At 46.6% G+C, this 16,829-nt stretch overlaps 10 non-coding genes and 1 pseudogene across 10 annotated transcripts; all 11 read left to right on the top strand.

Moving 5' to 3' along the window:
• Positions 1–1,363: 1,363 nt before the first annotated feature.
• LOC142263427 (U2 spliceosomal RNA) lies at positions 1,364–1,554 on the top strand. Its single transcript, XR_012730505.1, has one exon. It is a non-coding gene; the product is annotated as a U2 spliceosomal RNA (small nuclear RNA).
• A 1,387-nt stretch (positions 1,555–2,941) lies between these two features.
• Positions 2,942–3,132, top strand: LOC142263425 (U2 spliceosomal RNA). The gene has a single exon (XR_012730503.1). It is a non-coding gene; the product is annotated as a U2 spliceosomal RNA (small nuclear RNA).
• A 1,387-nt stretch (positions 3,133–4,519) lies between these two features.
• On the top strand, positions 4,520–4,710 carry LOC142263424 (U2 spliceosomal RNA). Its single transcript, XR_012730502.1, has one exon. It is a non-coding gene; the product is annotated as a U2 spliceosomal RNA (small nuclear RNA).
• A 1,387-nt stretch (positions 4,711–6,097) lies between these two features.
• Positions 6,098–6,288, top strand: LOC142263423 (U2 spliceosomal RNA). The gene has a single exon (XR_012730501.1). It is a non-coding gene; the product is annotated as a U2 spliceosomal RNA (small nuclear RNA).
• Positions 6,289–7,675: 1,387 nt separating this feature from the next.
• LOC142263422 (U2 spliceosomal RNA) lies at positions 7,676–7,866 on the top strand. The gene has a single exon (XR_012730500.1). It is a non-coding gene; the product is annotated as a U2 spliceosomal RNA (small nuclear RNA).
• A 1,387-nt stretch (positions 7,867–9,253) lies between these two features.
• Positions 9,254–9,444, top strand: LOC142263420 (U2 spliceosomal RNA). The gene has a single exon (XR_012730499.1). It is a non-coding gene; the product is annotated as a U2 spliceosomal RNA (small nuclear RNA).
• Positions 9,445–10,831: 1,387 nt separating this feature from the next.
• On the top strand, positions 10,832–11,022 carry LOC142263364 (U2 spliceosomal RNA). Its single transcript, XR_012730455.1, has one exon. It is a non-coding gene; the product is annotated as a U2 spliceosomal RNA (small nuclear RNA).
• A 1,387-nt stretch (positions 11,023–12,409) lies between these two features.
• On the top strand, positions 12,410–12,536 carry LOC142263380 (U2 spliceosomal RNA; annotated as a pseudogene).
• A 688-nt stretch (positions 12,537–13,224) lies between these two features.
• LOC142263371 (U2 spliceosomal RNA) lies at positions 13,225–13,417 on the top strand. The gene has a single exon (XR_012730461.1). It is a non-coding gene; the product is annotated as a U2 spliceosomal RNA (small nuclear RNA).
• A 1,387-nt stretch (positions 13,418–14,804) lies between these two features.
• LOC142263419 (U2 spliceosomal RNA) lies at positions 14,805–14,995 on the top strand. The gene has a single exon (XR_012730498.1). It is a non-coding gene; the product is annotated as a U2 spliceosomal RNA (small nuclear RNA).
• Positions 14,996–16,382: 1,387 nt separating this feature from the next.
• LOC142263418 (U2 spliceosomal RNA) lies at positions 16,383–16,573 on the top strand. Its single transcript, XR_012730497.1, has one exon. It is a non-coding gene; the product is annotated as a U2 spliceosomal RNA (small nuclear RNA).
• Positions 16,574–16,829: the final 256 nt, after the last annotated feature.

Below are 16,829 nucleotides of genomic sequence, written 5' to 3'. Positions count from 1 at the left end.
ACTCAATTCACCTGATTCATATTAGCCCGATTTAATGAATTGGAAGAAAGCATACGTCTTCATATGCACCTCAATTTGGCCCATTCACTTTTCACACTTCCTCCTTTTGTTTTTTATCTTTCACACTTTTGACTTTCTTTATTCATCCAAATAGCAAACTCATCACCACTCAACCTGACCAACTCGGCTATGTCCCCGTGCTGCAGTTCTCTGTCTTATCTAGATCATTTGCAATTGAATGGAATAGATCCCTTTTGGACAAAGTGGATTCACCTGCTGCTGCAGTGACCACAGGTGTGATAACATCTAGAATTGGCATCTGGTGCGATCTCTCCGCTTCCACTCCAAAGAAAGTTACCTGTTTATTCCTATCATGCATTGGTTTTTGGGGTTTTCTTTGAGTAATGATGATCTCTTTAGTAGTCTGTTGGCGCCCTCTCCTGGAGGAATAGTTTGCTTGCTCTTGGACATTCTAAAAGAGAGGTCATGATAGACATTGAGCTTCTGAGCTCAATTGGGGACAGTCATGGGTGATGAATGTTTGCAACCTACTGCGAAGCCTCATACCGCAATATAAGGAACGTCAAATACTAAGAAAGGGCGGCCTATGAAAGAATTACTACTTTCAATAAGTACACTTAAACGGCTAATTGGGAATAGAAAAACTGTAAAAAGCCCTCTGAGAAAGCCCCCCTCTAACCTTTGATAGTAAGCTTTTCTGTAGTCTGCCTGTTGATGTATTTTCCGTTTGAACTGTGCACAACATGAAGAGACGGAACACTGGCGGCTTGTCACAATGCCCCCCGATGACATCACAATAGCGCTGCTGCCTAGAAAACAAGCTGCGCAGAAGAAGTTGTTCTTTGGGTGGGAGGGTGGGCTAGTGGAAGGAGGGGGCAATCTCTTTTTTTCCCGGGTGGTAGGGGGATGACAGGAGAAGGGAAGCGGGTGGTGAGAAAGGTACAGAGGGCAGGGTTTGGGGGCTGGGAAGGAAAGGGAAAAGATTAGGGTTTGGGGATGATGAAAGGGCTTTCTACGGGTAAGGATGGCAAAGGGTGGCAGTGACGGAAAGTCAGGCAACCTGTCCTGTCCGTCTTTTTGTATCGTGAATTGGAAAGACTGCAAGGGGGAGGGGAGTTGCTTGCGCCCTAAAGGAGGAGTTATTCAGATTCATTGCAGTGGGCGGCGGCTGCAAAACGCACCATTCTTCTTGTTTTGGCTCTGCAAAGCAGCCTTTTCAAGGGTTGGCTTGGGTGACAAAATGTCTTGTGTAGGCGTGGGTTTGTCTCCCTCTCGCTCTCTCTCCCTAAGATGTGTCCGGCATAGGCCAGGGTGCCACTCGAGGCCCAAACCAATTCTGGTTATCGCTTCTCGGCCTTTTGGCTAAGATCAAGTGTAGTATCTGTTCTTATCAGTTTAATATCTGATACGTCCCCTATCTGGGGACCATATATTAAATGGATTTTTAGAACAGGGAGATGGAAAAAGAGCTTGCTCTGTCCACTCCACGCATTGACCTGGTATTGCAGTACCTCCAGGAACGGTGCACCCCTTCTTAACCCAGTTTCCAAAAGCAGAACTCAATTCACCTGATTCATATTAGCCCGATTTAATGAATTGGAAGAAAGCATACGTCTTCATATGCACCTCAATTTGGCCCATTCACTTTTCACACTTCCTCCTTTTGTTTTTTATCTTTCACACTTTTGACTTTCTTTATTCATCCAAATAGCAAACTCATCACCACTCAACCTGACCAACTCGGCTATGTCCCCGTGCTGCAGTTCTCTGTCTTATCTAGATCATTTGCAATTGAATGGAATAGATCCCTTTTGGACAAAGTGGATTCACCTGCTGCTGCAGTGACCACAGGTGTGATAACATCTAGAATTGGCATCTGGTGCGATCTCTCCGCTTCCACTCCAAAGAAAGTTACCTGTTTATTCCTATCATGCATTGGTTTTTGGGGTTTTCTTTGAGTAATGATGATCTCTTTAGTAGTCTGTTGGCGCCCTCTCCTGGAGGAATAGTTTGCTTGCTCTTGGACATTCTAAAAGAGAGGTCATGATAGACATTGAGCTTCTGAGCTCAATTGGGGACAGTCATGGGTGATGAATGTTTGCAACCTACTGCGAAGCCTCATACCGCAATATAAGGAACGTCAAATACTAAGAAAGGGCGGCCTATGAAAGAATTACTACTTTCAATAAGTACACTTAAACGGCTAATTGGGAATAGAAAAACTGTAAAAAGCCCTCTGAGAAAGCCCCCCTCTAACCTTTGATAGTAAGCTTTTCTGTAGTCTGCCTGTTGATGTATTTTCCGTTTGAACTGTGCACAACATGAAGAGACGGAACACTGGCGGCTTGTCACAATGCCCCCCGATGACATCACAATAGCGCTGCTGCCTAGAAAACAAGCTGCGCAGAAGAAGTTGTTCTTTGGGTGGGAGGGTGGGCTAGTGGAAGGAGGGGGCAATCTCTTTTTTTCCCGGGTGGTAGGGGGATGACAGGAGAAGGGAAGCGGGTGGTGAGAAAGGTACAGAGGGCAGGGTTTGGGGGCTGGGAAGGAAAGGGAAAAGATTAGGGTTTGGGGATGATGAAAGGGCTTTCTACGGGTAAGGATGGCAAAGGGTGGCAGTGACGGAAAGTCAGGCAACCTGTCCTGTCCGTCTTTTTGTATCGTGAATTGGAAAGACTGCAAGGGGGAGGGGAGTTGCTTGCGCCCTAAAGGAGGAGTTATTCAGATTCATTGCAGTGGGCGGCGGCTGCAAAACGCACCATTCTTCTTGTTTTGGCTCTGCAAAGCAGCCTTTTCAAGGGTTGGCTTGGGTGACAAAATGTCTTGTGTAGGCGTGGGTTTGTCTCCCTCTCGCTCTCTCTCCCTAAGATGTGTCCGGCATAGGCCAGGGTGCCACTCGAGGCCCAAACCAATTCTGGTTATCGCTTCTCGGCCTTTTGGCTAAGATCAAGTGTAGTATCTGTTCTTATCAGTTTAATATCTGATACGTCCCCTATCTGGGGACCATATATTAAATGGATTTTTAGAACAGGGAGATGGAAAAAGAGCTTGCTCTGTCCACTCCACGCATTGACCTGGTATTGCAGTACCTCCAGGAACGGTGCACCCCTTCTTAACCCAGTTTCCAAAAGCAGAACTCAATTCACCTGATTCATATTAGCCCGATTTAATGAATTGGAAGAAAGCATACGTCTTCATATGCACCTCAATTTGGCCCATTCACTTTTCACACTTCCTCCTTTTGTTTTTTATCTTTCACACTTTTGACTTTCTTTATTCATCCAAATAGCAAACTCATCACCACTCAACCTGACCAACTCGGCTATGTCCCCGTGCTGCAGTTCTCTGTCTTATCTAGATCATTTGCAATTGAATGGAATAGATCCCTTTTGGACAAAGTGGATTCACCTGCTGCTGCAGTGACCACAGGTGTGATAACATCTAGAATTGGCATCTGGTGCGATCTCTCCGCTTCCACTCCAAAGAAAGTTACCTGTTTATTCCTATCATGCATTGGTTTTTGGGGTTTTCTTTGAGTAATGATGATCTCTTTAGTAGTCTGTTGGCGCCCTCTCCTGGAGGAATAGTTTGCTTGCTCTTGGACATTCTAAAAGAGAGGTCATGATAGACATTGAGCTTCTGAGCTCAATTGGGGACAGTCATGGGTGATGAATGTTTGCAACCTACTGCGAAGCCTCATACCGCAATATAAGGAACGTCAAATACTAAGAAAGGGCGGCCTATGAAAGAATTACTACTTTCAATAAGTACACTTAAACGGCTAATTGGGAATAGAAAAACTGTAAAAAGCCCTCTGAGAAAGCCCCCCTCTAACCTTTGATAGTAAGCTTTTCTGTAGTCTGCCTGTTGATGTATTTTCCGTTTGAACTGTGCACAACATGAAGAGACGGAACACTGGCGGCTTGTCACAATGCCCCCCGATGACATCACAATAGCGCTGCTGCCTAGAAAACAAGCTGCGCAGAAGAAGTTGTTCTTTGGGTGGGAGGGTGGGCTAGTGGAAGGAGGGGGCAATCTCTTTTTTTCCCGGGTGGTAGGGGGATGACAGGAGAAGGGAAGCGGGTGGTGAGAAAGGTACAGAGGGCAGGGTTTGGGGGCTGGGAAGGAAAGGGAAAAGATTAGGGTTTGGGGATGATGAAAGGGCTTTCTACGGGTAAGGATGGCAAAGGGTGGCAGTGACGGAAAGTCAGGCAACCTGTCCTGTCCGTCTTTTTGTATCGTGAATTGGAAAGACTGCAAGGGGGAGGGGAGTTGCTTGCGCCCTAAAGGAGGAGTTATTCAGATTCATTGCAGTGGGCGGCGGCTGCAAAACGCACCATTCTTCTTGTTTTGGCTCTGCAAAGCAGCCTTTTCAAGGGTTGGCTTGGGTGACAAAATGTCTTGTGTAGGCGTGGGTTTGTCTCCCTCTCGCTCTCTCTCCCTAAGATGTGTCCGGCATAGGCCAGGGTGCCACTCGAGGCCCAAACCAATTCTGGTTATCGCTTCTCGGCCTTTTGGCTAAGATCAAGTGTAGTATCTGTTCTTATCAGTTTAATATCTGATACGTCCCCTATCTGGGGACCATATATTAAATGGATTTTTAGAACAGGGAGATGGAAAAAGAGCTTGCTCTGTCCACTCCACGCATTGACCTGGTATTGCAGTACCTCCAGGAACGGTGCACCCCTTCTTAACCCAGTTTCCAAAAGCAGAACTCAATTCACCTGATTCATATTAGCCCGATTTAATGAATTGGAAGAAAGCATACGTCTTCATATGCACCTCAATTTGGCCCATTCACTTTTCACACTTCCTCCTTTTGTTTTTTATCTTTCACACTTTTGACTTTCTTTATTCATCCAAATAGCAAACTCATCACCACTCAACCTGACCAACTCGGCTATGTCCCCGTGCTGCAGTTCTCTGTCTTATCTAGATCATTTGCAATTGAATGGAATAGATCCCTTTTGGACAAAGTGGATTCACCTGCTGCTGCAGTGACCACAGGTGTGATAACATCTAGAATTGGCATCTGGTGCGATCTCTCCGCTTCCACTCCAAAGAAAGTTACCTGTTTATTCCTATCATGCATTGGTTTTTGGGGTTTTCTTTGAGTAATGATGATCTCTTTAGTAGTCTGTTGGCGCCCTCTCCTGGAGGAATAGTTTGCTTGCTCTTGGACATTCTAAAAGAGAGGTCATGATAGACATTGAGCTTCTGAGCTCAATTGGGGACAGTCATGGGTGATGAATGTTTGCAACCTACTGCGAAGCCTCATACCGCAATATAAGGAACGTCAAATACTAAGAAAGGGCGGCCTATGAAAGAATTACTACTTTCAATAAGTACACTTAAACGGCTAATTGGGAATAGAAAAACTGTAAAAAGCCCTCTGAGAAAGCCCCCCTCTAACCTTTGATAGTAAGCTTTTCTGTAGTCTGCCTGTTGATGTATTTTCCGTTTGAACTGTGCACAACATGAAGAGACGGAACACTGGCGGCTTGTCACAATGCCCCCCGATGACATCACAATAGCGCTGCTGCCTAGAAAACAAGCTGCGCAGAAGAAGTTGTTCTTTGGGTGGGAGGGTGGGCTAGTGGAAGGAGGGGGCAATCTCTTTTTTTCCCGGGTGGTAGGGGGATGACAGGAGAAGGGAAGCGGGTGGTGAGAAAGGTACAGAGGGCAGGGTTTGGGGGCTGGGAAGGAAAGGGAAAAGATTAGGGTTTGGGGATGATGAAAGGGCTTTCTACGGGTAAGGATGGCAAAGGGTGGCAGTGACGGAAAGTCAGGCAACCTGTCCTGTCCGTCTTTTTGTATCGTGAATTGGAAAGACTGCAAGGGGGAGGGGAGTTGCTTGCGCCCTAAAGGAGGAGTTATTCAGATTCATTGCAGTGGGCGGCGGCTGCAAAACGCACCATTCTTCTTGTTTTGGCTCTGCAAAGCAGCCTTTTCAAGGGTTGGCTTGGGTGACAAAATGTCTTGTGTAGGCGTGGGTTTGTCTCCCTCTCGCTCTCTCTCCCTAAGATGTGTCCGGCATAGGCCAGGGTGCCACTCGAGGCCCAAACCAATTCTGGTTATCGCTTCTCGGCCTTTTGGCTAAGATCAAGTGTAGTATCTGTTCTTATCAGTTTAATATCTGATACGTCCCCTATCTGGGGACCATATATTAAATGGATTTTTAGAACAGGGAGATGGAAAAAGAGCTTGCTCTGTCCACTCCACGCATTGACCTGGTATTGCAGTACCTCCAGGAACGGTGCACCCCTTCTTAACCCAGTTTCCAAAAGCAGAACTCAATTCACCTGATTCATATTAGCCCGATTTAATGAATTGGAAGAAAGCATACGTCTTCATATGCACCTCAATTTGGCCCATTCACTTTTCACACTTCCTCCTTTTGTTTTTTATCTTTCACACTTTTGACTTTCTTTATTCATCCAAATAGCAAACTCATCACCACTCAACCTGACCAACTCGGCTATGTCCCCGTGCTGCAGTTCTCTGTCTTATCTAGATCATTTGCAATTGAATGGAATAGATCCCTTTTGGACAAAGTGGATTCACCTGCTGCTGCAGTGACCACAGGTGTGATAACATCTAGAATTGGCATCTGGTGCGATCTCGCCGCTTCCACTCCAAAGAAAGTTACCTGTTTATTCCTATCATGCATTGGTTTTTGGGGTTTTCTTTGAGTAATGATGATCTCTTTAGTAGTCTGTTGGCGCCCTCTCCTGGAGGAATAGTTTGCTTGCTCTTGGACATTCTAAAAGAGAGGTCATGATAGACATTGAGCTTCTGAGCTCAATTGGGGACAGTCATGGGTGATGAATGTTTGCAACCTACTGCGAAGCCTCATACCGCAATATAAGGAACGTCAAATACTAAGAAAGGGCGGCCTATGAAAGAATTACTACTTTCAATAAGTACACTTAAACGGCTAATTGGGAATAGAAAAACTGTAAAAAGCCCTCTGAGAAAGCCCCCCTCTAACCTTTGATAGTAAGCTTTTCTGTAGTCTGCCTGTTGATGTATTTTCCGTTTGAACTGTGCACAACATGAAGAGACGGAACACTGGCGGCTTGTCACAATGCCCCCCGATGACATCACAATAGCGCTGCTGCCTAGAAAACAAGCTGCGCAGAAGAAGTTGTTCTTTGGGTGGGAGGGTGGGCTAGTGGAAGGAGGGGGCAATCTCTTTTTTTCCCGGGTGGTAGGGGGATGACAGGAGAAGGGAAGCGGGTGGTGAGAAAGGTACAGAGGGCAGGGTTTGGGGGCTGGGAAGGAAAGGGAAAAGATTAGGGTTTGGGGATGATGAAAGGGCTTTCTACGGGTAAGGATGGCAAAGGGTGGCAGTGACGGAAAGTCAGGCAACCTGTCCTGTCCGTCTTTTTGTATCGTGAATTGGAAAGACTGCAAGGGGGAGGGGAGTTGCTTGCGCCCTAAAGGAGGAGTTATTCAGATTCATTGCAGTGGGCGGCGGCTGCAAAACGCACCATTCTTCTTGTTTTGGCTCTGCAAAGCAGCCTTTTCAAGGGTTGGCTTGGGTGACAAAATGTCTTGTGTAGGCGTGGGTTTGTCTCCCTCTCGCTCTCTCTCCCTAAGATGTGTCCGGCATAGGCCAGGGTGCCACTCGAGGCCCAAACCAATTCTGGTTATCGCTTCTCGGCCTTTTGGCTAAGATCAAGTGTAGTATCTGTTCTTATCAGTTTAATATCTGATACGTCCCCTATCTGGGGACCATATATTAAATGGATTTTTAGAACAGGGAGATGGAAAAAGAGCTTGCTCTGTCCACTCCACGCATTGACCTGGTATTGCAGTACCTCCAGGAACGGTGCACCCCTTCTTAACCCAGTTTCCAAAAGCAGAACTCAATTCACCTGATTCATATTAGCCCGATTTAATGAATTGGAAGAAAGCATACGTCTTCATATGCACCTCAATTTGGCCCATTCACTTTTCACACTTCCTCCTTTTGTTTTTTATCTTTCACACTTTTGACTTTCTTTATTCATCCAAATAGCAAACTCATCACCACTCAACCTGACCAACTCGGCTATGTCCCCGTGCTGCAGTTCTCTGTCTTATCTAGATCATTTGCAATTGAATGGAATAGATCCCTTTTGGACAAAGTGGATTCACCTGCTGCTGCAGTGACCACAGGTGTGATAACATCTAGAATTGGCATCTGGTGCGATCTCTCCGCTTCCACTCCAAAGAAAGTTACCTGTTTATTCCTATCATGCATTGGTTTTTGGGGTTTTCTTTGAGTAATGATGATCTCTTTAGTAGTCTGTTGGCGCCCTCTCCTGGAGGAATAGTTTGCTTGCTCTTGGACATTCTAAAAGAGAGGTCATGATAGACATTGAGCTTCTGAGCTCAATTGGGGACAGTCATGGGTGATGAATGTTTGCAACCTACTGCGAAGCCTCATACCGCAATATAAGGAACGTCAAATACTAAGAAAGGGCGGCCTATGAAAGAATTACTACTTTCAATAAGTACACTTAAACGGCTAATTGGGAATAGAAAAACTGTAAAAAGCCCTCTGAGAAAGCCCCCCTCTAACCTTTGATAGTAAGCTTTTCTGTAGTCTGCCTGTTGATGTATTTTCCGTTTGAACTGTGCACAACATGAAGAGACGGAACACTGGCGGCTTGTCACAATGCCCCCCGATGACATCACAATAGCGCTGCTGCCTAGAAAACAAGCTGCGCAGAAGAAGTTGTTCTTTGGGTGGGAGGGTGGGCTAGTGGAAGGAGGGGGCAATCTCTTTTTTTCCCGGGTGGTAGGGGGATGACAGGAGAAGGGAAGCGGGTGGTGAGAAAGGTACAGAGGGCAGGGTTTGGGGGCTGGGAAGGAAAGGGAAAAGATTAGGGTTTGGGGATGATGAAAGGGCTTTCTACGGGTAAGGATGGCAAAGGGTGGCAGTGACGGAAAGTCAGGCAACCTGTCCTGTCCGTCTTTTTGTATCGTGAATTGGAAAGACTGCAAGGGGGAGGGGAGTTGCTTGCGCCCTAAAGGAGGAGTTATTCAGATTCATTGCAGTGGGCGGCGGCTGCAAAACGCACCATTCTTCTTGTTTTGGCTCTGCAAAGCAGCCTTTTCAAGGGTTGGCTTGGGTGACAAAATGTCTTGTGTAGGCGTGGGTTTGTCTCCCTCTCGCTCTCTCTCCCTAAGATGTGTCCGGCATAGGCCAGGGTGCCACTCGAGGCCCAAACCAATTCTGGTTATCGCTTCTCGGCCTTTTGGCTAAGATCAAGTGTAGTATCTGTTCTTATCAGTTTAATATCTGATACGTCCCCTATCTGGGGACCATATATTAAATGGATTTTTAGAACAGGGAGATGGAAAAAGAGCTTGCTCTGTCCACTCCACGCATTGACCTGGTATTGCAGTACCTCCAGGAACGGTGCACCCCTTCTTAACCCAGTTTCCAAAAGCAGAACTCAATTCACCTGATTCATATTAGCCCGATTTAATGAATTGGAAGAAAGCATACGTCTTCATATGCACCTCAATTTGGCCCATTCACTTTTCACACTTCCTCCTTTTGTTTTTTATCTTTCACACTTTTGACTTTCTTTATTCATCCAAATAGCAAACTCATCACCACTCAACCTGACCAACTCGGCTATGTCCCCGTGCTGCAGTTCTCTGTCTTATCTAGATCATTTGCAATTGAATGGAATAGATCCCTTTTGGACAAAGTGGATTCACCTGCTGCTGCAGTGACCACAGGTGTGATAACATCTAGAATTGGCATCTGGTGCGATCTCTCCGCTTCCACTCCAAAGAAAGTTACCTGTTTATTCCTATCATGCATTGGTTTTTGGGGTTTTCTTTGAGTAATGATGATCTCTTTAGTAGTCTGTTGGCGCCCTCTCCTGGAGGAATAGTTTGCTTGCTCTTGGACATTCTAAAAGAGAGGTCATGATAGACATTGAGCTTCTGAGCTCAATTGGGGACAGTCATGGGTGATGAATGTTTGCAACCTACTGCGAAGCCTCATACCGCAATATAAGGAACGTCAAATACTAAGAAAGGGCGGCCTATGAAAGAATTACTACTTTCAATAAGTACACTTAAACGGCTAATTGGGAATAGAAAAACTGTAAAAAGCCCTCTGAGAAAGCCCCCCTCTAACCTTTGATAGTAAGCTTTTCTGTAGTCTGCCTGTTGATGTATTTTCCGTTTGAACTGTGCACAACATGAAGAGACGGAACACTGGCGGCTTGTCACAATGCCCCCCGATGACATCACAATAGCGCTGCTGCCTAGAAAACAAGCTGCGCAGAAGAAGTTGTTCTTTGGGTGGGAGGGTGGGCTAGTGGAAGGAGGGGGCAATCTCTTTTTTTCCCGGGTGGTAGGGGGATGACAGGAGAAGGGAAGCGGGTGGTGAGAAAGGTACAGAGGGCAGGGTTTGGGGGCTGGGAAGGAAAGGGAAAAGATTAGGGTTTGGGGATGATGAAAGGGCTTTCTACGGGTAAGGATGGCAAAGGGTGGCAGTGACGGAAAGTCAGGCAACCTGTCCTGTCCGTCTTTTTGTATCGTGAATTGGAAAGACTGCAAGGGGGAGGGGAGTTGCTTGCGCCCTAAAGGAGGAGTTATTCAGATTCATTGCAGTGGGCGGCGGCTGCAAAACGCACCATTCTTCTTGTTTTGGCTCTGCAAAGCAGCCTTTTCAAGGGTTGGCTTGGGTGACAAAATGTCTTGTGTAGGCGTGGGTTTGTCTCCCTCTCGCTCTCTCTCCCTAAGATGTGTCCGGCATAGGCCAGGGTGCCACTCGAGGCCCAAACCAATTCTGGTTATCGCTTCTCGGCCTTTTGGCTAAGATCAAGTGTAGTTTCTGTTCTTATCAGTTTAATATCTGATACGTCCCCTATCTGGGGACCATATATTAAATGGATTTTTAGAACAGGGAGATGGAAAAAGAGCTTGCTCTGTCCACTCCACGCATTGACCTGGTATTGCAGTACCTCCAGGAACGGTGCACCCCTTCTTAACCCAGTTTCCAAAAGCAGAACTCAATTCACCTGATTCATATTAGCCCGATTTAATGAATTGGAAGAAAGCATACGTCTTCATATGCACCTCAATTTGGCCCATTCACTTTTCACACTTCCTCCTTTTGTTTTTTATCTTTCACACTTTTGACTTTCTTTATTCATCCAAATAGCAAACTCATCACCACTCAACCTGACCAACTCGGCTATGTCCCCGTGCTGCAGTTCTCTGTCTTATCTAGATCATTTGCAATTGAATGGAATAGATCCCTTTTGGACAAAGTGGATTCACCTGCTGCTGCAGTGACCACAGGTGTGATAACATCTAGAATTGGCATCTGGTGCGATCTCTCCGCTTCCACTCCAAAGAAAGTTACCTGTTTATTCCTATCATGCATTGGTTTTTGGGGTTTTCTTTGAGTAATGATGATCTCTTTAGTAGTCTGTTGGCGCCCTCTCCTGGAGGAATAGTTTGCTTGCTCTTGGACATTCTAAAAGAGAGGTCATGATAGACATTGAGCTTCTGAGCTCAATTGGGGACAGTCATGGGTGATGAATGTTTGCAACCTACTGCGAAGCCTCATACCGCAATATAAGGAACGTCAAATACTAAGAAAGGGCGGCCTATGAAAGAATTACTACTTTCAATAAGTACACTTAAACGGCTAATTGGGAATAGAAAAACTGTAAAAAGCCCTCTGAGAAAGCCCCCCTCTAACCTTTGATAGTAAGCTTTTCTGTAGTCTGCCTGTTGATGTATTTTCCGTTTGAACTGTGCACAACATGAAGAGACGGAACACTGGCGGCTTGTCACAATGCCCCCCGATGACATCACAATAGCGCTGCTGCCTAGAAAACAAGCTGCGCAGAAGAAGTTGTTCTTTGGGTGGGAGGGTGGGCTAGTGGAAGGAGGGGGCAATCTCTTTTTTTCCCGGGTGGTAGGGGGATGACAGGAGAAGGGAAGCGGGTGGTGAGAAAGGTACAGAGGGCAGGGTTTGGGGGCTGGGAAGGAAAGGGAAAAGATTAGGGTTTGGGGATGATGAAAGGGCTTTCTACGGGTAAGGATGGCAAAGGGTGGCAGTGACGGAAAGTCAGGCAACCTGTCCTGTCCGTCTTTTTGTATCGTGAATTGGAAAGACTGCAAGGGGGAGGGGAGTTGCTTGCGCCCTAAAGGAGGAGTTATTCAGATTCATTGCAGTGGGCGGCGGCTGCAAAACGCACCATTCTTCTTGTTTTGGCTCTGCAAAGCAGCCTTTTCAAGGGTTGGCTTGGGTGACAAAATGTCTTGTGTAGGCGTGGGTTTGTCTCCCTCTCGCTCTCTCTCCCTAAGATGTGTCCGGCATAGGCCAGGGTGCCACTCGAGGCCCAAACCAATTCTGGTTATCGCTTCTCGGCCTTTTGGCTAAGATCAAGTGTAGTATCTGTGAGGCTCGGCAGATGCAATGCACACTGGAAGGTTGCGCTTGCTAGTACTCTTAATGTATAGTATATTCATCTAGAGGAAAACATGGCCCTACCAGGATCGAGGCTATTAGACTGAGTAAGTGTGGGGGCTATGGTGCAATGTGCCCCAGGACTGACGACCCTGGAGTGAGTCTGAGCTTGCTGGCTTGGGACCCCGGCGAGCCTTGGGCTCTGTAGCACACCGTACCTTGCCCTTTCATACTTTCTGAGCATATTGCTCTATCCCGGCCTTCTGGCTAGGAAGGGAAATTTTTATAATCATGGTCGGAGGTCCGTTCAGCTTTGGGCTGAGAAACCAACACCCGGTTGGAGGTCCGGGTCAGCTTCGGCTGAGAAACCAACACCCGGTTGGAGGTCTGGGTCAGCTTCGGCTGAGAAACCAACACCCGGTTGGAGGTCCGGGTCAGCTTCGGCTGAGAAACCAACACCCGGTTGGAGGTCCGGTTAGCCTTGGGCTGAGAAACCAACACCGGTTGACGGTCCGGGCAGTTTCGGCTGCGAAACCAACAACTAGTAGCTCTCTACTCCACTTGGGTAAGATGCCTGGGTGGACGCTGGGAGCAACGACAAGGCTCAACCAGGCTTCGGCTTGGGGGAGCACCGAAGATCCCTGACCCTTGCTGTGGCCTTCTGGCTCGGAGGGACGGGGTTGATTTTTGGGGACCCTCTCCTCACGGAGGGGTCCACACGAATCCTAGCCTTTGCACTGTTTTTGGTGTGACTTCGGTCATGCATTTTTTGCGGTGCTTTGGAAAGCTTCATTAAATCAAAAATCTGTTCTTATCAGTTTAATATCTGATACGTCCCCTATCTGGGGACCATATATTAAATGGATTTTTAGAACAGGGAGATGGAAAAAGAGCTTGCTCTGTCCACTCCACGCATTGACCTGGTATTGCAGTACCTCCAGGAACGGTGCACCCCTTCTTAACCCAGTTTCCAAAAGCAGAACTCAATTCACCTGATTCATATTAGCCCGATTTAATGAATTGGAAGAAAGCATACGTCTTCATATGCACCTCAATTTGGCCCATTCACTTTTCACACTTCCTCCTTTTGTTTTTTATCTTTCACACTTTTGACTTTCTTTATTCATCCAAATAGCAAACTCATCACCACTCAACCTGACCAACTCGGCTATGTCCCCGTGCTGCAGTTCTCTGTCTTATCTAGATCATTTGCAATTGAATGGAATAGATCCCTTTTGGACAAAGTGGATTCACCTGCTGCTGCAGTGACCACAGGTGTGATAACATCTAGAATTGGCATCTGGTGCGATCTCTCCGCTTCCACTCCAAAGAAAGTTACCTGTTTATTCCTATCATGCATTGGTTTTTGGGGTTTTCTTTGAGTAATGATGATCTCTTTAGTAGTCTGTTGGCGCCCTCTCCTGGAGGAATAGTTTGCTTGCTCTTGGACATTCTAAAAGAGAGGTCATGATAGACATTGAGCTTCTGAGCTCAATTGGGGACAGTCATGGGTGATGAATGTTTGCAACCTACTGCGAAGCCTCATACCGCAATATAAGGAACGTCAAATACTAAGAAAGGGCGGCCTATGAAAGAATTACTACTTTCAATAAGTACACTTAAACGGCTAATTGGGAATAGAAAAACTGTAAAAAGCCCTCTGAGAAAGCCCCCCTCTAACCTTTGATAGTAAGCTTTTCTGTAGTCTGCCTGTTGATGTATTTTCCGTTTGAACTGTGCACAACATGAAGAGACGGAACACTGGCGGCTTGTCACAATGCCCCCCGATGACATCACAATAGCGCTGCTGCCTAGAAAACAAGCTGCGCAGAAGAAGTTGTTCTTTGGGTGGGAGGGTGGGCTAGTGGAAGGAGGGGGCAATCTCTTTTTTTCCCGGGTGGTAGGGGGATGACAGGAGAAGGGAAGCGGGTGGTGAGAAAGGTACAGAGGGCAGGGTTTGGGGGCTGGGAAGGAAAGGGAAAAGATTAGGGTTTGGGGATGATGAAAGGGCTTTCTACGGGTAAGGATGGCAAAGGGTGGCAGTGACGGAAAGTCAGGCAACCTGTCCTGTCCGTCTTTTTGTATCGTGAATTGGAAAGACTGCAAGGGGGAGGGGAGTTGCTTGCGCCCTAAAGGAGGAGTTATTCAGATTCATTGCAGTGGGCGGCGGCTGCAAAACGCACCATTCTTCTTGTTTTGGCTCTGCAAAGCAGCCTTTTCAAGGGTTGGCTTGGGTGACAAAATGTCTTGTGTAGGCGTGGGTTTGTCTCCCTCTCGCTCTCTCTCCCTAAGATGTGTCCGGCATAGGCCAGGGTGCCACTCGAGGCCCAAACCAATTCTGGTTATCGCTTCTCGGCCTTTTGGCTAAGATCAAGTGTAGTATCTGTTCTTATCAGTTTAATATCTGATACGTCCCCTATCTGGGGACCATATATTAAATGGATTTTTAGAACAGGGAGATGGAAAAAGAGCTTGCTCTGTCCACTCCACGCATTGACCTGGTATTGCAGTACCTCCAGGAACGGTGCACCCCTTCTTAACCCAGTTTCCAAAAGCAGAACTCAATTCACCTGATTCATATTAGCCCGATTTAATGAATTGGAAGAAAGCATACGTCTTCATATGCACCTCAATTTGGCCCATTCACTTTTCACACTTCCTCCTTTTGTTTTTTATCTTTCACACTTTTGACTTTCTTTATTCATCCAAATAGCAAACTCATCACCACTCAACCTGACCAACTCGGCTATGTCCCCGTGCTGCAGTTCTCTGTCTTATCTAGATCATTTGCAATTGAATGGAATAGATCCCTTTTGGACAAAGTGGATTCACCTGCTGCTGCAGTGACCACAGGTGTGATAACATCTAGAATTGGCATCTGGTGCGATCTCTCCGCTTCCACTCCAAAGAAAGTTACCTGTTTATTCCTATCATGCATTGGTTTTTGGGGTTTTCTTTGAGTAATGATGATCTCTTTAGTAGTCTGTTGGCGCCCTCTCCTGGAGGAATAGTTTGCTTGCTCTTGGACATTCTAAAAGAGAGGTCATGATAGACATTGAGCTTCTGAGCTCAATTGGGGACAGTCATGGGTGATGAATGTTTGCAACCTACTGCGAAGCCTCATACCGCAATATAAGGAACGTCAAATACTAAGAAAGGGCGGCCTATGAAAGAATTACTACTTTCAATAAGTACACTTAAACGGCTAATTGGGAATAGAAAAACTGTAAAAAGCCCTCTGAGAAAGCCCCCCTCTAACCTTTGATAGTAAGCTTTTCTGTAGTCTGCCTGTTGATGTATTTTCCGTTTGAACTGTGCACAACATGAAGAGACGGAACACTGGCGGCTTGTCACAATGCCCCCCGATGACATCACAATAGCGCTGCTGCCTAGAAAACAAGCTGCGCAGAAGAAGTTGTTCTTTGGGTGGGAGGGTGGGCTAGTGGAAGGAGGGGGCAATCTCTTTTTTTCCCGGGTGGTAGGGGGATGACAGGAGAAGGGAAGCGGGTGGTGAGAAAGGTACAGAGGGCAGGGTTTGGGGGCTGGGAAGGAAAGGGAAAAGATTAGGGTTTGGGGATGATGAAAGGGCTTTCTACGGGTAAGGATGGCAAAGGGTGGCAGTGACGGAAAGTCAGGCAACCTGTCCTGTCCGTCTTTTTGTATCGTGAATTGGAAAGACTGCAAGGGGGAGGGGAGTTGCTTGCGCCCTAAAGGAGGAGTTATTCAGATTCATTGCAGTGGGCGGCGGCTGCAAAACGCACCATTCTTCTTGTTTTGGCTCTGCAAAGCAGCCTTTTCAAGGGTTGGCTTGGGTGACAAAATGTCTTGTGTAGGCGTGGGTTTGTCTCCCTCTCGCTCTCTCTCCCTAAGATGTGTCCGGCATAGGCCAGGGTGCCACTCGAGGCCCAAACCAATTCTGGTTATCGCTTCTCGGCCTTTTGGCTAAGATCAAGTGTAGTATCTGTTCTTATCAGTTTAATATCTGATACGTCCCCTATCTGGGGACCATATATTAAATGGATTTTTAGAACAGGGAGATGGAAAAAGAGCTTGCTCTGTCCACTCCACGCATTGACCTGGTATTGCAGTACCTCCAGGAACGGTGCACCCCTTCTTAACCCAGTTTCCAAAAGCAGAACTCAATTCACCTGATTCATATTAGCCCGATTTAATGAATTGGAAGAAAGCATACGTCTTCATATGCACCTCAATTTGGCCCATTCACTTTTCACACTTCCTCCTTTTGTTTTTTATCTTTCACACTTTTGACTTTCTTTATTCATCCAAATAGCAAACTCATCACCACTCAACCTGACCAACTCGGCTATGTCCCCGTGCTGCAGTTCTCTGTCTTATCTAGATCATTTGC

Source organism: Anomaloglossus baeobatrachus, unplaced genomic scaffold (assembly GCF_048569485.1).
Source record: "Anomaloglossus baeobatrachus isolate aAnoBae1 unplaced genomic scaffold, aAnoBae1.hap1 Scaffold_2573, whole genome shotgun sequence".
NCBI classification, from domain to species: Eukaryota; Metazoa; Chordata; class Amphibia; order Anura; family Aromobatidae; genus Anomaloglossus; species Anomaloglossus baeobatrachus.
The sequence above is the reverse complement of the archived record's forward strand: the minus strand, read 5'-3'. Positions and strand labels throughout refer to the sequence as shown.